Source organism: Prosopis cineraria, unplaced genomic scaffold, assembly GCF_029017545.1.
Source record: "Prosopis cineraria cultivar Desert tree isolate PC_DT_omini unplaced genomic scaffold, ASM2901754v1 PC7, whole genome shotgun sequence".
Classification (NCBI taxonomy): Eukaryota; Viridiplantae; Streptophyta; class Magnoliopsida; order Fabales; family Fabaceae; genus Prosopis; species Prosopis cineraria.
In genome coordinates this window covers 32,616,107-32,632,189 of record NW_026555338.1, presented here as the reverse complement: position 1 = coordinate 32,632,189, position 16,083 = coordinate 32,616,107, and the positions used below count along the sequence as shown (strand labels likewise).

The 16,083-nt window shown below is 29.4% G+C and overlaps 1 long non-coding RNA gene and 1 pseudogene across 1 annotated transcript; both read right to left on the bottom strand.

Annotated features, from left to right (window-relative positions):
• Positions 1 to 3,748: 3,748 nt before the first annotated feature.
• Positions 3,749 to 6,395, bottom strand: LOC129315707 (uncharacterized). Its single transcript, XR_008594566.1, has 3 exons — positions 6,354 to 6,395; positions 5,656 to 5,724; positions 3,749 to 5,526 (listed from the first exon to the last, which is right to left on the bottom strand). It is a non-coding gene; the product is annotated as an uncharacterized LOC129315707 (long non-coding RNA).
• Positions 6,396 to 7,547: 1,152 nt separating this feature from the next.
• Positions 7,548 to 15,592, bottom strand: LOC129316752 (probable LRR receptor-like serine/threonine-protein kinase At1g53430; annotated as a pseudogene).
• Positions 15,593 to 16,083: the final 491 nt, after the last annotated feature.

Sequence of the window (16,083 nt, the reverse complement as noted above, 5' to 3'; positions counted from 1 at the left end):
TCATATATTAGATACATCACCATCATATCAAACAATTAATATGGATATTTAAAGATTAAAAGCAAAACTTACATATAAAGTAAAAAAAAAATTACAACTAATAAATTTTTACAACCTCCCTCTTTTATTTGTTTGGTAATGTCATTAATCTAACAGGCTATTGGCTTCAGTGGGGAAAATAGGCTATAGGCAAGCGGCAACTGTATATATATATTTTTTTAAGTGACGCACGATTCTCCTTTTATTTTATTGGAGACAATCTGTATAGTTTATCAAACTATATTCTTTAATTCATAATCAATAAAAATTAATTCAGTTATTAAAAATTTAATTCATAATTCATAAGCTCATAGAGTCAAGTCTCATAACAATATGAGAATCTCATTAATAATAATCTATGAATAATTTTATAAGTATTTTTTAAATTCAGATTGTTCGATTTTAGTAGAAGCTTGTGGTCCAATTCCGGTGGAATAAGATCAAACTAGCAATGTTGTTTGAGTTACTTTTAAATGTAAACATAGAATTTAAAATTTAAAATTTTACTTAAGACCCAAATAAAAAATTTTAATAATATAATTTAAATTTTTTTCTATCATCCAAATAAAGAATTTAAAATTTATAAATTTTAAATATAAAATTTTAAATTTAAATTTTTAACTTAAATTCACAAATTCAAATAGAACTTTAGTGCTATTTAATCCATATCATTTAGTTATTTGTTTCTAATAAATAGAACCCCCATGTGTATGTGTTTATGGTTGGTATTGAAAGTTAAATTTAAACAAAGTATTCCACGAAAAAAAAAAATTAAACAAAATATATTTGATTAAATACTATCATTATTGAGGGACCAACATGTAAGATGAATTCTATGTCAAGGAAAATAATTAACACTTGTTAGGCTTAGAGGCATGGATTTCGGCACACACTTTCTCTTTGGATAATAATTAAAAAAAGAATAAAATACTCTAATGGTCTCTTATTTTATTTTAATTACATATATTTTTTTCTATTTTTGAAATATATATGAACTTCCTTTAGTATAAGTGTTTATGAAATACAAATCTCTCTTTTATTTTTAAGATTTTATTACCATCCACACAACTATAAGTTAATCATTAAGTCATATATATTAGATTAAAATATGTCTTCTTTAAATATAGATTATGTCTAAAAATCATTCAACTTGTAAAAAAATCAATGCATATTCTTTTTACTTTTTAATTTATATTTTAAATCATTTAGTTATATAAACGTTATTTATTTAATAACATTTTCTAAACTTTAAATACATAAATTTGCCAAAATAATATTTCAAACACATGGTTAAAAACCTTACCGAAATAAGGACTTAATATAATAAATTATTCAATATAATTTATTTTTATTCTTGTTAATTTTAACACAAAATATTGAATTATTTATTCAAATATTAAAATAATTATTTAAAATTTTTTAATTGAGAGAGAATAGACAATTAGATTATAAAGGTAAACTAATAATTTTAAAATTAGATAATTATAAATAAAAGATTAAGTATTTTAAAATTTTTAACGAAATATTTTTAATGGTGTTAATAAAGTATATATTTTAAAAATAAAAGAGAAATCTCTATAATTTAAGCAAAACAGAAACGGAAGTCACGTATTTTATTCAAAAACAAAATATTTTCAAAACTATTATAGCTCTCTATTTCAATTGAGTCATTACAAAACACTCGCATTCCAAATCAATCTCTGTATGATTGCTCTGATTTTGCATTATAGGTCAACATTCAAATTTAGGATTAAGGCATGACTTTCCTAAAATTTAGTAAAATAACGTGGGTGGTGTTGTGGGGTTGAGTGAGAATGGAGACTTATCATTTTATTATAAGACTTATTAATTAAATTAAATTATTTAAAAAAGCCTGTAGTCAACATAGAATATAAGATCTTTTTTTTGGTTGGACTCTAATGAAAGTTTTCTCCTTTTTTTTTTTTTTATATTATGCATGAAATTGTACCTTAACAAAAATAATTAAGGCGAACTGTATCGATGATGGATGGTGGAAATTATATATATTGAAAAGGGTTGGTAAAGGGCAGGATGAAGTTAGAAAATTTTATTAAACATATATAATAATAAAAAAAATTAAATCTATATATATCACTAACACAATATAAATAATTTAATATATATATTTATATTTAATTATATATACATAATAAAAATAAATATATACTTTCAGTTTTTAAATTTTTCTTGTCAATTTTTCCTTACATAAAAATAATTAATTATCATATATATAATAATATTTTTAATAATTTTTTTAATATAAATTATCATTAAATTGATGAAATTTTTATTTTTCTCGTGAACATTGAATAATTTAAATATGTTATTGCAATTTAAAGTTTTGTTTGATACTTCAATCTAAAAAATTCTATATCAACACGGCAACGATGCTCAATTGTCACAAATTTTTTTATTTTAATGATATCTAAATATATTATAGTAAAAATTGTTTATATAACAAAATTTAATAACTTGGTTATTACAAAAAAAAGTAATTTTTTTTCAAAAGAACATATCTTAACCATGATCTTTTAATATTTAGATAAATAACTTTATGATAAATATTAAGCATATGTAAAGTTGAAAAACAGGAAGACTTAGCCCATATAGGCCTGACCCTTAAAGGCTTGGGCCCTTAAGCTCAATTTTTTTTAAATACTTTATTTTCTAAAATCTAGCCCTAATATAAAGGGCTTAGGACCAAGCCAATAAATCCTTATTATTTTTTTATTTTTTAAAATTTTTAAAAATTAAAAATTTTAATTATAATGTTTAAAAATTAAAAATAAATAATAAAAATTTTAATTTTAAAGTATAAACATATATTTTAAAATTTAAATTCAATTTAAAAATTAAAATATTTTATTTTTTAAGAGAAAAATAAAAACAGGTCTAAAAGAGCCACTTGAATTCGAGGCCTTTTTTCAGGGCCTATCAAGACCAGACTTGAAAGCTTAATTTTTTAAAAAAAGATATCATTTTTTAAAGCTCAAAAAAATAGGTTTAAACGGGTGGCTCTCCAGACTCGGCTTTTATTTTTAACTCTAAGCATATAAGATTCAATATATCTTGAAATTTTTGTTGCAATGCTTGACAAAGTTTGTCAGTAATAATTCTCATAATTTTTTTAAAATATAAAATAGAAATAAAATTAAATGACATCAATGCTCTAAGAGCAATTATAACATTATCTTATTAAAAATAAGTGAATTTTATGACAATTATATTTTTAAACTATTAAAATAATTGGATTATACATACATAAAATATTACTATATAATTAAAATGAAAATTCTATTTAATGTCTTAAAATTTATATAATACATTAGAGTTAAAAATATATAATTCTTATATTTTATTAATAGAAAATTAAAACGTTAGAGGAGGCCGTAGCCCCTACTAGCAGGTCAGATTAATCAAAGCATTAATTATGTAGACCAACTACTCCACTGATTGTGTGTTGGTTTATTTATTCATAAATAAAAGAAATAGAGTCTTTATTCTTTAAAATATCCGTTGCCGTCGTGATCAAAAGAAAATCAGATCATAGATGGAGATCAGCCAAAATGAACCAGCATATTAGGTAGCTCAAATCGAGTTACGATTCCCGAAAAAAAAAAATATATATATATATATATATATATATAGGAATTTCCCGCAACCATTCCATTGTCCTTGGTTACGTAAACAAAGCAGAGCCTTTTGCGAATCACACTGCTTAAGTATTTTGAGTTAGGGGGAAAATAAAATATATTACAAGAGAAAACAGTGAATCCTATTATCGAGGCAGTACTAATGACCTATCTACTGCCACAATACAAAATACATTACAAATTGACCTCTGATGTTTTATTTTATTTGTGTAGTGATACAAGTGGTATTTTAATTTGTTAATTTAAACTTGCAAAGGAAGAACACCCACACTTGAAAAAATTCATCAAAAGGGGGAAAAAAACGTTTTTTATTTTTAATACAAGGAAAAGTAGAGCCTTGGATAATAACAAGTCCCTGGTTAAATCAAGCTACACAAGATCCTTGTACTATGAAGAGGGAACCATGTCATGGGTAACTTTCACCCATAAATCTACATATCAGTTAGCTTCTTTGATTATATAATGATACGATGGCTTTTAATAACATATGATGAGATTTCTTATTTATATGGTTACCTTGAAAGCTAGGAAATTTTTGTCTTAAAAATTCAAGATATTATACAAACCCTCAATAAAATTTAAAAACACTCTAAAAACCTGATTGATATATTGAAGTTCGGCTCTAAAAAAATGAAAATGAAATTTGAATCAAGCTTTGAGTAGTTTAGTATGCATCAATTTAAATTTCTCATGGAATTTAATTCAACTAAAATATCTCAAATCTGATTCTCATTATCTATCACAGTGGAATTGCCCTCCCCCTTTTCACTATCATTCACAATGTTGTTATTTTTAAATTTATTAGCGATAGTCTTTTCATATTATAAATACATATACAAATTAAAATTAAAAATTATACAATATTCTAAGTCAAATCAAAGATATTTTTATACCTCAATTCTAATTAAAAAAAACTTGAGTCATACCAAATGAGTTTCATGTAACACATCAAAATTTTTTTTTAAAATAATTTAACTCAATCATAGTTGAGTTACAGCCACCCAACACATTTTTATATCAATAATTTTAATATAAAATATTTTATAATTGGCTTCAACTCACACACTATAACATTTCAGATAAATTTTTACCTCCCACATGCCATTAGGCTAAATCACATTTGTCCATCCTTATACTCCCAACAAGTAAACTAAATCACATTTGTCCATCCTTATACTCCCAACAAGTAAAATAAGCAATTTAGTCAATTTTCAACACAAGCCAATTAGTTGACCTTATAATCATGCCATTTTAATCAATCCAAAGTAAACCTAATATTAAAATTACAGTCATCCAAATTGTACCAAAAATAGAAATAGTTTGAAAGGCATGATTACATTTATATATTCATATAATTGACAATAAACAAAAAGCCCTAATATTGACAATATAACACATTATAAATCATAAATTAAATACTCAAAAGAGACAGTGGATCTATACCACTAAGTCTCTGGGACTCCTCCACGTGTCACTCGTGGCTCTTCTCCCGAAAATTGTTAACCACATAATGAGACTCAAAAGTCCCAATAACCAAAGCCATTTTATGATAGTGTATACAAACAGTTAAGTGTGTGTTTACTAAGTGAGAATTAAAAATAATATAATTCCAACAAATATAAGAAATATTACAATACACACAAATAACCATCCTTATATCCCTCTATTAACCTTGAGCCGTAGCCCTCACTCGGTGCTAAATTACCCGGCCAAAGGTAGATTAGCCCGAGCCCTTACAAGCCACCTATTGAGCTCCAATAGGGGTGTACCACGTGGCACATAAATACAACAATAATAGCAAGTCTCCCAACACCTCCCACAATAATTAAACAAATTCATAATAATATTGCACAATTATACAATATTACAAAATTCATAATTTTCTCAATAATCACCCAATTAACATGAAGTAACACTAATCATAAATTAAAAGCATGATTACCTTGAGGCCTTTTTAATAAATTATTCCTTACAATTTCTCTCCCACCACAATCTTCAACAATAATACAATCTACAAATAACATATTATTTATAAATATTAGTTTCAATTTTTGAAACTAATAAAATAATTCTAATAATAGAATTAAAAATGTAACATAATTTCTAATCTCAATCTTAATACAAATCTAGAGTTAATACTATTAAGTAAAATTTTTAACTCCTCTTTTAATTATCAATAAACATTAATAATCTAAAAATTAGCTTCTAAACTAATTTCTATTATCAAAATTTTCTTTTTATTTCATAAATTCGTACCTAAAATACTCAAAAATTAAAAATTGAGTCTCTAGCTTAGAATCATAATCCTATAACCATAATAATTCATTTCTCATCCCAAATAATCATCTAAACCTCAATAAATCAACATATATTTTCAGATCTAGTTTAGAATTTGATCCATAAGCCACAAATTCAAAGATCATCCACAAATTTATACTTTACAACATTTATTATACTACTAACAACCTCAAAAATCATATTTATTCAACATAAATTTATCTCTCTTTCAGATCTTAAATTTTCTACCACTACAAACTCAGAAACCAAAGAAGAAGGATGACTAAGAAAAAATTTTAGAACACTTATTTAGTCTTGAAAAGCTTAAAATCACACCCTAAATATCCTATTAAAAACTCTTACCTTAAAACCTAACACTGGTGAACTTGGCTCACAGACGCTCTCTGCCTCAACTCACGCACGAAAGAAAGAATGAAGAAATGAAGGAAACAGGTGAGTTTTTATAAAAATTCAGTGGGTCCTACATCTTTTTTTTTTAATTATTTCTTCTTTCCTCTCTCTCTCTTTTTTATTATTATTATTATTATATACATAATCATTGCATTGCACCGAAAGCTGATTGCATTTTCCTCCTTCTTTCCTTCCTCTTTCTTATACCTTTTCTCTTTCTTTCTTTTTATAATAATAATAATAATTTAATAATATTTTATTTATTTATTATTATTTTTTATTAATTAATTTTTTTAGAATTATATCCTAAATTAGATTTAATAATCATTTTCTACTAATCTGCTTACCTCTAAATATTTTTCAAAATTTCTATTAACCTAAATTAACTATTAAAATTTAAATTGGGATGTTACATCTCACCCCACTTAAATCACTGATCTCAACTTAATTTCAAACTTTATTGTAGACCTATTATATTTGTAATGATAATAAGATGATAGCCCAATCTCTCCATCAAGTCTCATTTCTAATGCCATTCTTGTCTCATGACTCATCCAAGGCATGCATGTATGGTGTCCCATTTAAGGTCTACATGCAGCTATGGTTTGAAGAATAAGTAAACCATCCACATGCAGTGTAACCCATCTGGATTCCAATATTTCCCTACTTATTCCGTCCGTGATTTGCTTTCTTTGCAAATTGTCTCCAAGCATCTCGAGTCTTGTACCATTGCTAGCAACTTGAGTAGCCAATAAAGCTATTTCCTGAAGGGGAAAAAAAACTTCAATTTACAAAGTCATGCATTCTCCCACCTCAAGTAGTCAAGTTGCACTATCTTCAATAAACTCTGTTTTGTATTATTCTAGCTAAGGATTGCCACGGGTTGATGCTTGCTTTGATTTTTCTTTTCCTTCTAATTCTCAAACTATCTATGCATACATACACACATGTATATAAGATAACCTAAAATAAGGAGCAATTAATTGTTTTTATCCTTCTAATTTCATCGTGTTTTGAAATTAGTCCCTACAATTTATTATCTTTCTTTTTTAAAAAAAAAATGACTCGCTTTGTTTCATGAAGTCAAAATATTCATGGAAGGCCAATGACATCTAGCCCATAGGCACCAAGTTTTCTATGAAGATTCTGAATTCAATGCCACTTGTTTTCAAGTTGTTCCACCTTGCCCCTTGTATCAAAAAAAATTTGGAGGTGGAGGCAATCCATAATACACACACACTAATAAAAAGATTAAAGAAAGCAGCATAATGTGAGTTCATACATTCAATATTGAATCACTCCTCTTGCGCCGCCAAATCATCACAGACGAGTCGCCTTTCACACCTTGACATGACAGGTTTCTTGAAAGATCAACTTAAAATTATACAAGTCACACCCCCCAAAAACTCACAAAGTTTCAAAATTAAAAGCTGAGTAAAAAAGAAAAAACGAAACAAGCGCAACAAAGAAAATGGCAACCCCAACTCAACGTTGAAGGAAGCCATGTTCGGAACCCATAATTTCACACCAATCACGACACATATTTCTCACACATCTTGATGTACTTGTACGTAGCTGTGAAAAAAAAAAAAAAAAAGCAATGACAGAAAAGGTGATGAAAGAAACTCCGTTTGCCTCTGTTTTAATTTTGGATCCAAAAACAGAGGTAGACAAAATAAATGCAGCAAAAGAAGATAATGTTCGTGCGTGAGAATTTGAAATAGCATCTTCTTGTCCTCCGTAAAAAGTTAAATTCTAACTATCTTTCCAATAATTTAGTCTTTAAGATGCTGATCGACTGGACGAAGAATAATCATCCAATACTTGGAAGAGATGTTGAGGAGTCAACCCATGGCCCATCCATGGACTTGCTTCTTTGTTCCATGCTTCCTTGAGAGACTATAGATGTCTGGCTCTCACATGATAGCATTTCATAGCCCTTGAACATTGCATGTTGATCCCAGCTTGAACCTGTTTGCTTGATTATTGGTTGCTTGGATTGGAGTTTTTCCTTCAAGCATGCTCACTACAGATGACATGCAGGGTCTGAGGGTGGGAGATGGATTGGTGCACGAGAGAGCCAAGTTTATCATCCTCATCGCTTCAACTTGGCAGTAGCTTGAACCAAGACGTGGATCCACCAATTCTAGAAGCTTTCCTTGCTCTTGGAGAACATAGGCCTTCAATGGCATGCAAAGATGCATCAATTAAGATTTTACCAAAAACATGAGAAAAGAAAAATAAACTATAGCAACACTTTCTTTTTGTTTGCACATGTTAATTAAGCTTGGCATCTTATGTGGTGTGAAAATTCTTCTAGTACTCTTTGGATTTTAATATTGCGAAGGGAGTGAAAGTAATATGCACCTACATTCACTTATGCAGTACTTCACTTATTAGAAACTTAGAGGCATAGAAAAATTTAATTTACCCAATCAAGAAGATAAACAATCTCATCCATTGGCATGCACTTAGCATTGCTCTTTCCACTAAGAATCTCCAAAGCAACAACCCCGAAACTATAAACATCTGCCTTTTCTGTCAAGTAACCTCTCATTACATATTCTGGAGCCATGTAACCTCTAAAAAAAAGAACATGTAGTACCAAGTAATCAGAGGTTTTACTCAACAAATATGAAATATTAAAAATTTCCAAGATCATCCACATGAGCTTGGCTTTATGCAATAGAAAAACCATATATGAAAGAGCAACTGAACAAAACAATAGTATATGCTGAAGATAAACTTTTAACTAATGATCAAACAAGTATTAAATTTAATATGGCATAATACATACATTGTTCCAGCTATTCGAGTGCTAATGTGGGATTTCTCTTCTTCATGAAGTTTCGCTTAACCAAAGTCAGAGATTTTGGCATTGAGATATTTATCAAGTAAGATGTTTGTTGCCTTTATGTCCCTGTGTACTATTTTCAACCTTGACTCCTCATGAAGATAAGCTAATCCCCTTGCTATCCCTTGGCAAATCTCCATTCTTGCTGGCTAGTCCAAGTGTATCCTTTGTTCATCACGGCCTGTAAATCAAGAAAACCAAGAAAAAGGAAAGTGTATTTTTAGGTTACATATTGCAATTCAGAAGTAAGTTATATACAAAGAGTCCAAGAAGCATTTACCAAAAAGTGCTTGAGCAAGACTGTTGTTCTCCATGTATTCATATATAAGCAACAATTGATTTCCTTCAATGCAACAACCATAAAGCTTCACGAGATTTGGATGTTGCAAAGCAGAAATCATTCCTATTTCATTAATGAATTCACGATTTCCTTGCATCGATTGGGAAGACAGCTGTTTAACAGCGATGACAACACCATCAGACAACACACCCTGCCATTTAGCAATCTAAATCAGTACCATAAGCATCAGAATAATGCTCCAATATTTCAGAATCTCATGCTACCTTATACACAGGACCAAAGCCACCTTCTCCTATCTTGTTTGCCCGGTCAAAGTCATTGCCTGCAGTTTTAATATGTCTTAGAGAAAAATAACCTGTCTTCAGATCTAAAAGTTCTGCAACGTGGAAGTGAGGTATGTGTAAGCAAAAGAAAGAAGAAAGGTAGAGAGAGAACAAGAATTAAGACAAAGTTTTATCCCAGTATGAATAGAGCAAAGCATTTTTAATAAATCATTAATTTATATCCGTCCTTCTTGACTGCTAGCAAAATTTGACACTTTTTATTAGCAAGATCAAGATTATGAGAGTTGAAAATAGTTAATCGTGGGCTCCAACATTACCTATGTCCGTTTGATCTTTCCCAACAAGGAAAAACTTCTTTCAGAAGGCAATGAGTCCAAGTACAACAAAGGCAAATGATCCAACTAGAATTCCAGCAATAGCACCAGCAGACAATCCATTTGAAGGAAGTTTAAAGTCTACAACCAAGAATAAATGCTTAAATTACATGATATCAATGTAGATTATAAGAAAATAAGATATTAACAATGTGAAAATTGCTTACTTGGGGTCACAGTGATAGCAGACATTAGAGGTCCATAAACACCTCTAGTGGGAATTGTAGTAGTACCTTTCCCAGCCCAATAGAGATGGATCTCCAAGGTGCTATCGTTCACATCAACATCAAATTCCGTTGTGATGCCCTTACCAACTCCACCAGCTTCCTTCGCAATGTTGAAATCTTTCAAGTATTTAAAACCCTATGAAAATATATTATTGAATTTCTAGCTTCAAAACTTCTGTTTTATAGCAGAACCAGATATGACATGCAATAAAACTGTAAGAAGCTATTGAAACAATCTAGCAAAATATGTTTCTTCATCACTCACTTGAATTGAAACATCGAATATGCGCGTTCCAAGGCTGTTAAATGTCTGGTCATCAGAATACATTATCTCAGCAAAATGGAGCTTTACCTTATAATTACCCTTCAGCATACATAGGCCATAGTACTTGAGTGATTGAGGGCTGAGGCGGGCTGTTTGGTAGTATTCTGAGCCATTGACATTCAAAGAAAACTTACTTGTTTTCAGACTGGCTATATAGTCAGCTTTATCGTTATACATACATGTTCCCGTGCTGCTATAAGCCCATTTTTCTTTTATATAAAAGTATGAAATGCCATTTTGATTGAGATCTTCTTCATATTCATTCCCCTCAAACTCCATATTTGGTCCTCCACAGTTTATGAACAATGAATTATCTGTACAATTAAAATATTATGACATGTTAGCCAGGAAAAATCATCATAACTTATCTTAACAAAATTTTTGTGGTGCATGAAAACATGATTGATGCATAAATTAAAGTATCAACTCACGTTGAGGATTTCCAGGACAAGGTAGGCCCTTCTTCAGACAAAAGGTTCTACAAGATGAGTAGTTTGTTTCAATAGATTGTGCGGCCACGCAAATAAACTAATTTTGAAGCAAGTATGTCATAGGCAAGAACTTACGCATTTGTTCCTAAAGATGAAAGAGTAGAAGCTAAGTTCCTGTCCATTAATAATAGCAAGTAGTCGGTGTCTAGCATTAACATATGTCAATTTGAAATGCTTGTGTAATTGACAAACAAAGAGAAGCTTACCCTTTTAAGGTCTGGCAAGTAGATGTGGGTGCCTCAGAAACATTGTTGTAAGATAAATCACTGAAAGAAAAATATCATGAGATTAAAAGTTTAGTTTCTTCACTAATGGGGGACATTATAGTTATATATAAAAGGTGAATCTAGATTTGTCAAATAGACAGATATTAAGAGAATAGGCTAACATATTATCTATGTTCTTCAGCAACCATTCAGGAATTGCTCCACTTAGAGAATTGTTTGTCAGAAACCTGTGCCCATAATTAATATCAGTCCTCCTGATGATTCCAAAAAGCTTAAACCAATGAAGACAAAGTAATCAACATTCATGACATTTTCATTGACAGAATATCCACATTCTTTACTATCAGACTTCTTACAAGCAAAAGAAAATGTTTGCTTACATGTGATTAAAATTCAAATCCTGAAATGAATCAGGGATTGAACCGGTCAACATGTTAAAACTCAAGTCTCTGCATGAAAATGAAGTATTCAAGACTCAAATATATAACCATGACCAATAATCAATTAGCCAACCAGAAAAACCTAGAATACAATAATTGTAGCGCAAGAAATTATGACAGAAAGCCTTAAATTCATCCATAAAATACAAAAGAAAAAGAAATTTTCAAAACTTTTTATCCAGTAAAATACCCATGCGAAGCAACTTACAATGTCTTTAAATTTTTCATTTCGCCAATGTACTTTGGAATGGGGCCAACTATTAAGCAATTTCTCAATATCCTGAAGTCAAAGAAATGAGGATTTAAGCCACTTCATGAATCCCAAGTGAATGATATAACTCTTGGTATAATAGTAGAAATGTTTTCAACTCACAATCGTTCCAAACTCTTCAAATTCTTCAGATCAGGAAATGTCATAGTTATTGTTCCACTCAAGTCAGATATTCTCCTGGTATCAAAATGTCTCTTAATATAAAAAGAAAATAATCTTATGCTGAATATTCAATTCTCTAACATTTTTACCGTGTACAAGCTTAAAAGGGAAAAAATAGCACCCACAATTCTTTCAAATTTGTCAATAATGATATGTTGGAAGGGATTGGACCTTCCATGCCTGTGCCCTGTATATCCCTAGCAAAAACGTAAAATTCCTTTAGGAAACTTATTAAAATAAGAAGTTATTACACCATGATTTTAGTTTCATCGTCAACAAAAAGAAACATGTAAATTTAATAATACTCACAGATAATTAATTTCAGTCCAATTCCCAATAAGACTTGGTACCTTTACTGATAAGTTGTTCCCATCTATGAAACTGCAGGAAATTCAGGAGTTCTCAGTATTGGACAAAGGCCAATCCAATTATAAAAACAGAATAAACAAATAAACAAAACAGTCATATCACGTGGCATCACTCACAAAAGTGTTAGGTTCTTCAGATTCCCAAACGTTTCTGGAATTGTCCCTGTAAAATTATTTGCGGCAAGAAATCTGCAGTTTCATACAAAAAGTCAAGCGTTGGAAAAGTAAAATGAAATGAAATTTATATTATGTAGCCCCAAAAGGAGATGGAGGAAATAAAGAGTGGGAAAATTAGAAATTGAAGTCTCCTCCGACTGCATTGAAGCTATAAACCTCATTCTCAGAGACTCCAATCTTGATCATCCTTTCAAGGAAATCATTTAGGAAGCCCAGCTTTTGTTTACCAAGGACTGGTTTGTTTCTATTAATCTTGCTTATAGAGATGTAATTTGTAAAGCTAACTCTCTTGCTAGGAAAGCTCACATTTGTGAGAGTGCATATTGCATCTTTGATCATACCCCACCTGTTCTTTCAGGAGGGGAATGATAATTGATCTGTCTCTCCTCTTTGTAGGTTGTATTAGTTTTTCATAGTTTTGAATGAAGTTCAGTATTTATTCAAAAAAGAAGAAGAATGTAGGCCAACTTACACTCTCCGTAAGTTGATCAAATTTCCAAAACTCAGAGGAAGAGGTCCTGTAAGTTGAGTATCTTCAAGGCCTCTACAAATATCAACACAAACTTGTTCATTCCGGTAAGTATAATCTCATTTTGTCGATTTCAAAAAGAGATTGGCTTTGACTCCAAAACTTACAGGTTCTCCAGGCTTGCAATTTCACCGAACTCTTCAGGAATTGAACCACTAATGCGATTCCCCGAAAGGGACCTAAAGAAAATTTACATGAATGATTTCAACCTGGAAAATAACATACTCAAGCATTAATGTGCATCCTTGTTGATTTAGAGCGCGAAAACTTACAAAGTGATAAGAGGGATGCGCGTGGAAAACGTTGGAATTGTGCCATTGAGATAGTTGTGAGTAAGATCACTGCTCAAATTCAACAAGGATATGTTAGTATTTGGCAGATTCTGATGCATTTTCATGACTATGAAGGCAAATTAGGATAGGAGAATATGGAATTTAAATGGTATTTGGATATTAAACTTATATTTATATATTTTAAATTTAAAACAATTAAATTTAAGATAATTTCACCCACAACACTAAATTAAAACACATGTCTGTTATTTTTAAAAAAATTGAGCTTGATGTGTAATTGTTTTTAAATTTCACATTCCCTCTCTCTCTTACTTTCCTTTAAAAAAATTACACATCATACTTCAGTTTTTAAAATAATAAATATTTATTTTAATTTAATAGTAAAAATAAAATTATTTTAAATTTAATTATTTAAGATTTAGAATGTATTAAATAAAAATTTTAAATTTAAATTATTCTTAAATCTGTAATTTAAATTCAAATTATATATTAATTCAATAGCAAGACAAAAGAAACAAGGGCCAAAAAAATCACTTACAGTAAAATCAGTTGGGTGAGATTTCCAAATTCACTGGGTATTTCTCCCCGATATGTTCTGGCCTGTCAACCGACTACCGGCGGTGAAAATAAAATTGTGTCGTTAATCGTTTAAGAATATATATATATATATATATATATATAATTCAGAAAATGAGTGATTTTGTTCTAATTATTCTTTCAAGAAAAAAAAAGTTGTATAATTTACTTAAATTGAAGCACTCTTTTATTTAAATATTTTAAATATACTTTCATCCCTAAAAGTTTACTCCCATAATTCTATTTATAAGAAAAATAAGATTAATTTTAATTATATTTATAAGGTATTTCATAATTTTCTATATTCATCTTTACATTTATGCCTTTATTAAATGTTAAAAAATCAATAAAAATAATTCTTTTTATAAGTAGAGGTGAAAATTTATTAAATTTTTAAATAAAATTAATAAAGTTTAAAATTTTTCTTGATTTCAATAAAATATATTAAAAATAACTTATAAATAAAATTAAAATATATACTCCTTTTATACTAAATTATGAAGCATTTTTAGACAACATTATATATTCTAATAAAGTTAATTAAATATACTTTATAGTTTTATTTTTTAAAATAAAAATAAAAATTTTTAAAAACTCCCATCATTTAATACTTTATTTATGAAAAAATATTAAAGAAAAAGAATATAATGAAAATGGTAATATTTAAAAAAATTTATTAATAAAAATTTATTTTTATTAAAGTGTTTTAAATTTTTAGATATCAAATCTCCTATCAAAATGTATTATTAATTTGAAATGGAGGGAGTAAATTTTAAGTTTCCCTTGATCTTTTTGGAACATTATTCATTTGATTAAAATTCTTAGGTTCGCATCCTAGTTTTTAAATCGCACACTTTTAGCAAAACGTCCAAGTTGAATATGAGACAAGAAGATATTGCAAGAACGCATACGTGATAATGACATGGCAAACGGTGCCGTTTCGGAACGTGCAGTCGCAAGTGACGTTCCTGATGATCGCAGGGAATATAATGGTGTTATGAAATCCTTCTCCACTGTTTCAAGATCCCTGTGTGACATTCCAATTCACGTTTGTAAGTTTATCAGATATTGCCTGTAGAGCCTTCACTGCATCACCAAAACCAAGATTGAAGAAAGCTGTGAAATGCAAAATGCCTCAAGTGAAAGAGCAAACAAAAGCAGTAATGGAAGAAAGTACCTTCATGGTGGGGTATAAGTTGAGCATGTGATGGGAACTCTGTGCAGAAACAGAGAAGCAGAAATCCGAAGAAGAAAACAGAGACAGCTTTGGAGCTTGACATCTTAAACTCCATTAATTACCAGACCAGCGAATGAGAGTGAGTAAGTTTCAGATTTAGGATTAAGAGAAACTTTGGAATTCATAAATAGACGGAGAACTGAGAAGAGAGTGAATGACGATAGTATTTAGCAGCATGAATTTTGGCGCACGGCATGTTCCTTTATTTAGTTTTACTTTGAATAATTAATTCTAAAATAATAAAAGTGTTATTATGCGTGGACCCTAAACTTTAACCCTTAACTCATGTTTAATATATTTTAAATTTAAATAATTAAAGTTAAGGTAATTTCGTTTCCATCATTAATTAACAATTAACGTTCGTTTGTTCATGTTTGGTGGAACCCATATTTTTTATTTTTAGCTTTCACAAGCTTCTGACGCTCTCTCTATTCTCGTGTCTCATCACTGTCTCCCTTCTGCTCACTTTGAGTTGATTCATTTGGAAGTCAAAAATGGTGTCCTAGAACGTCCTTGTCACCTACTTGCCTGCCAAACCTTGTTCCA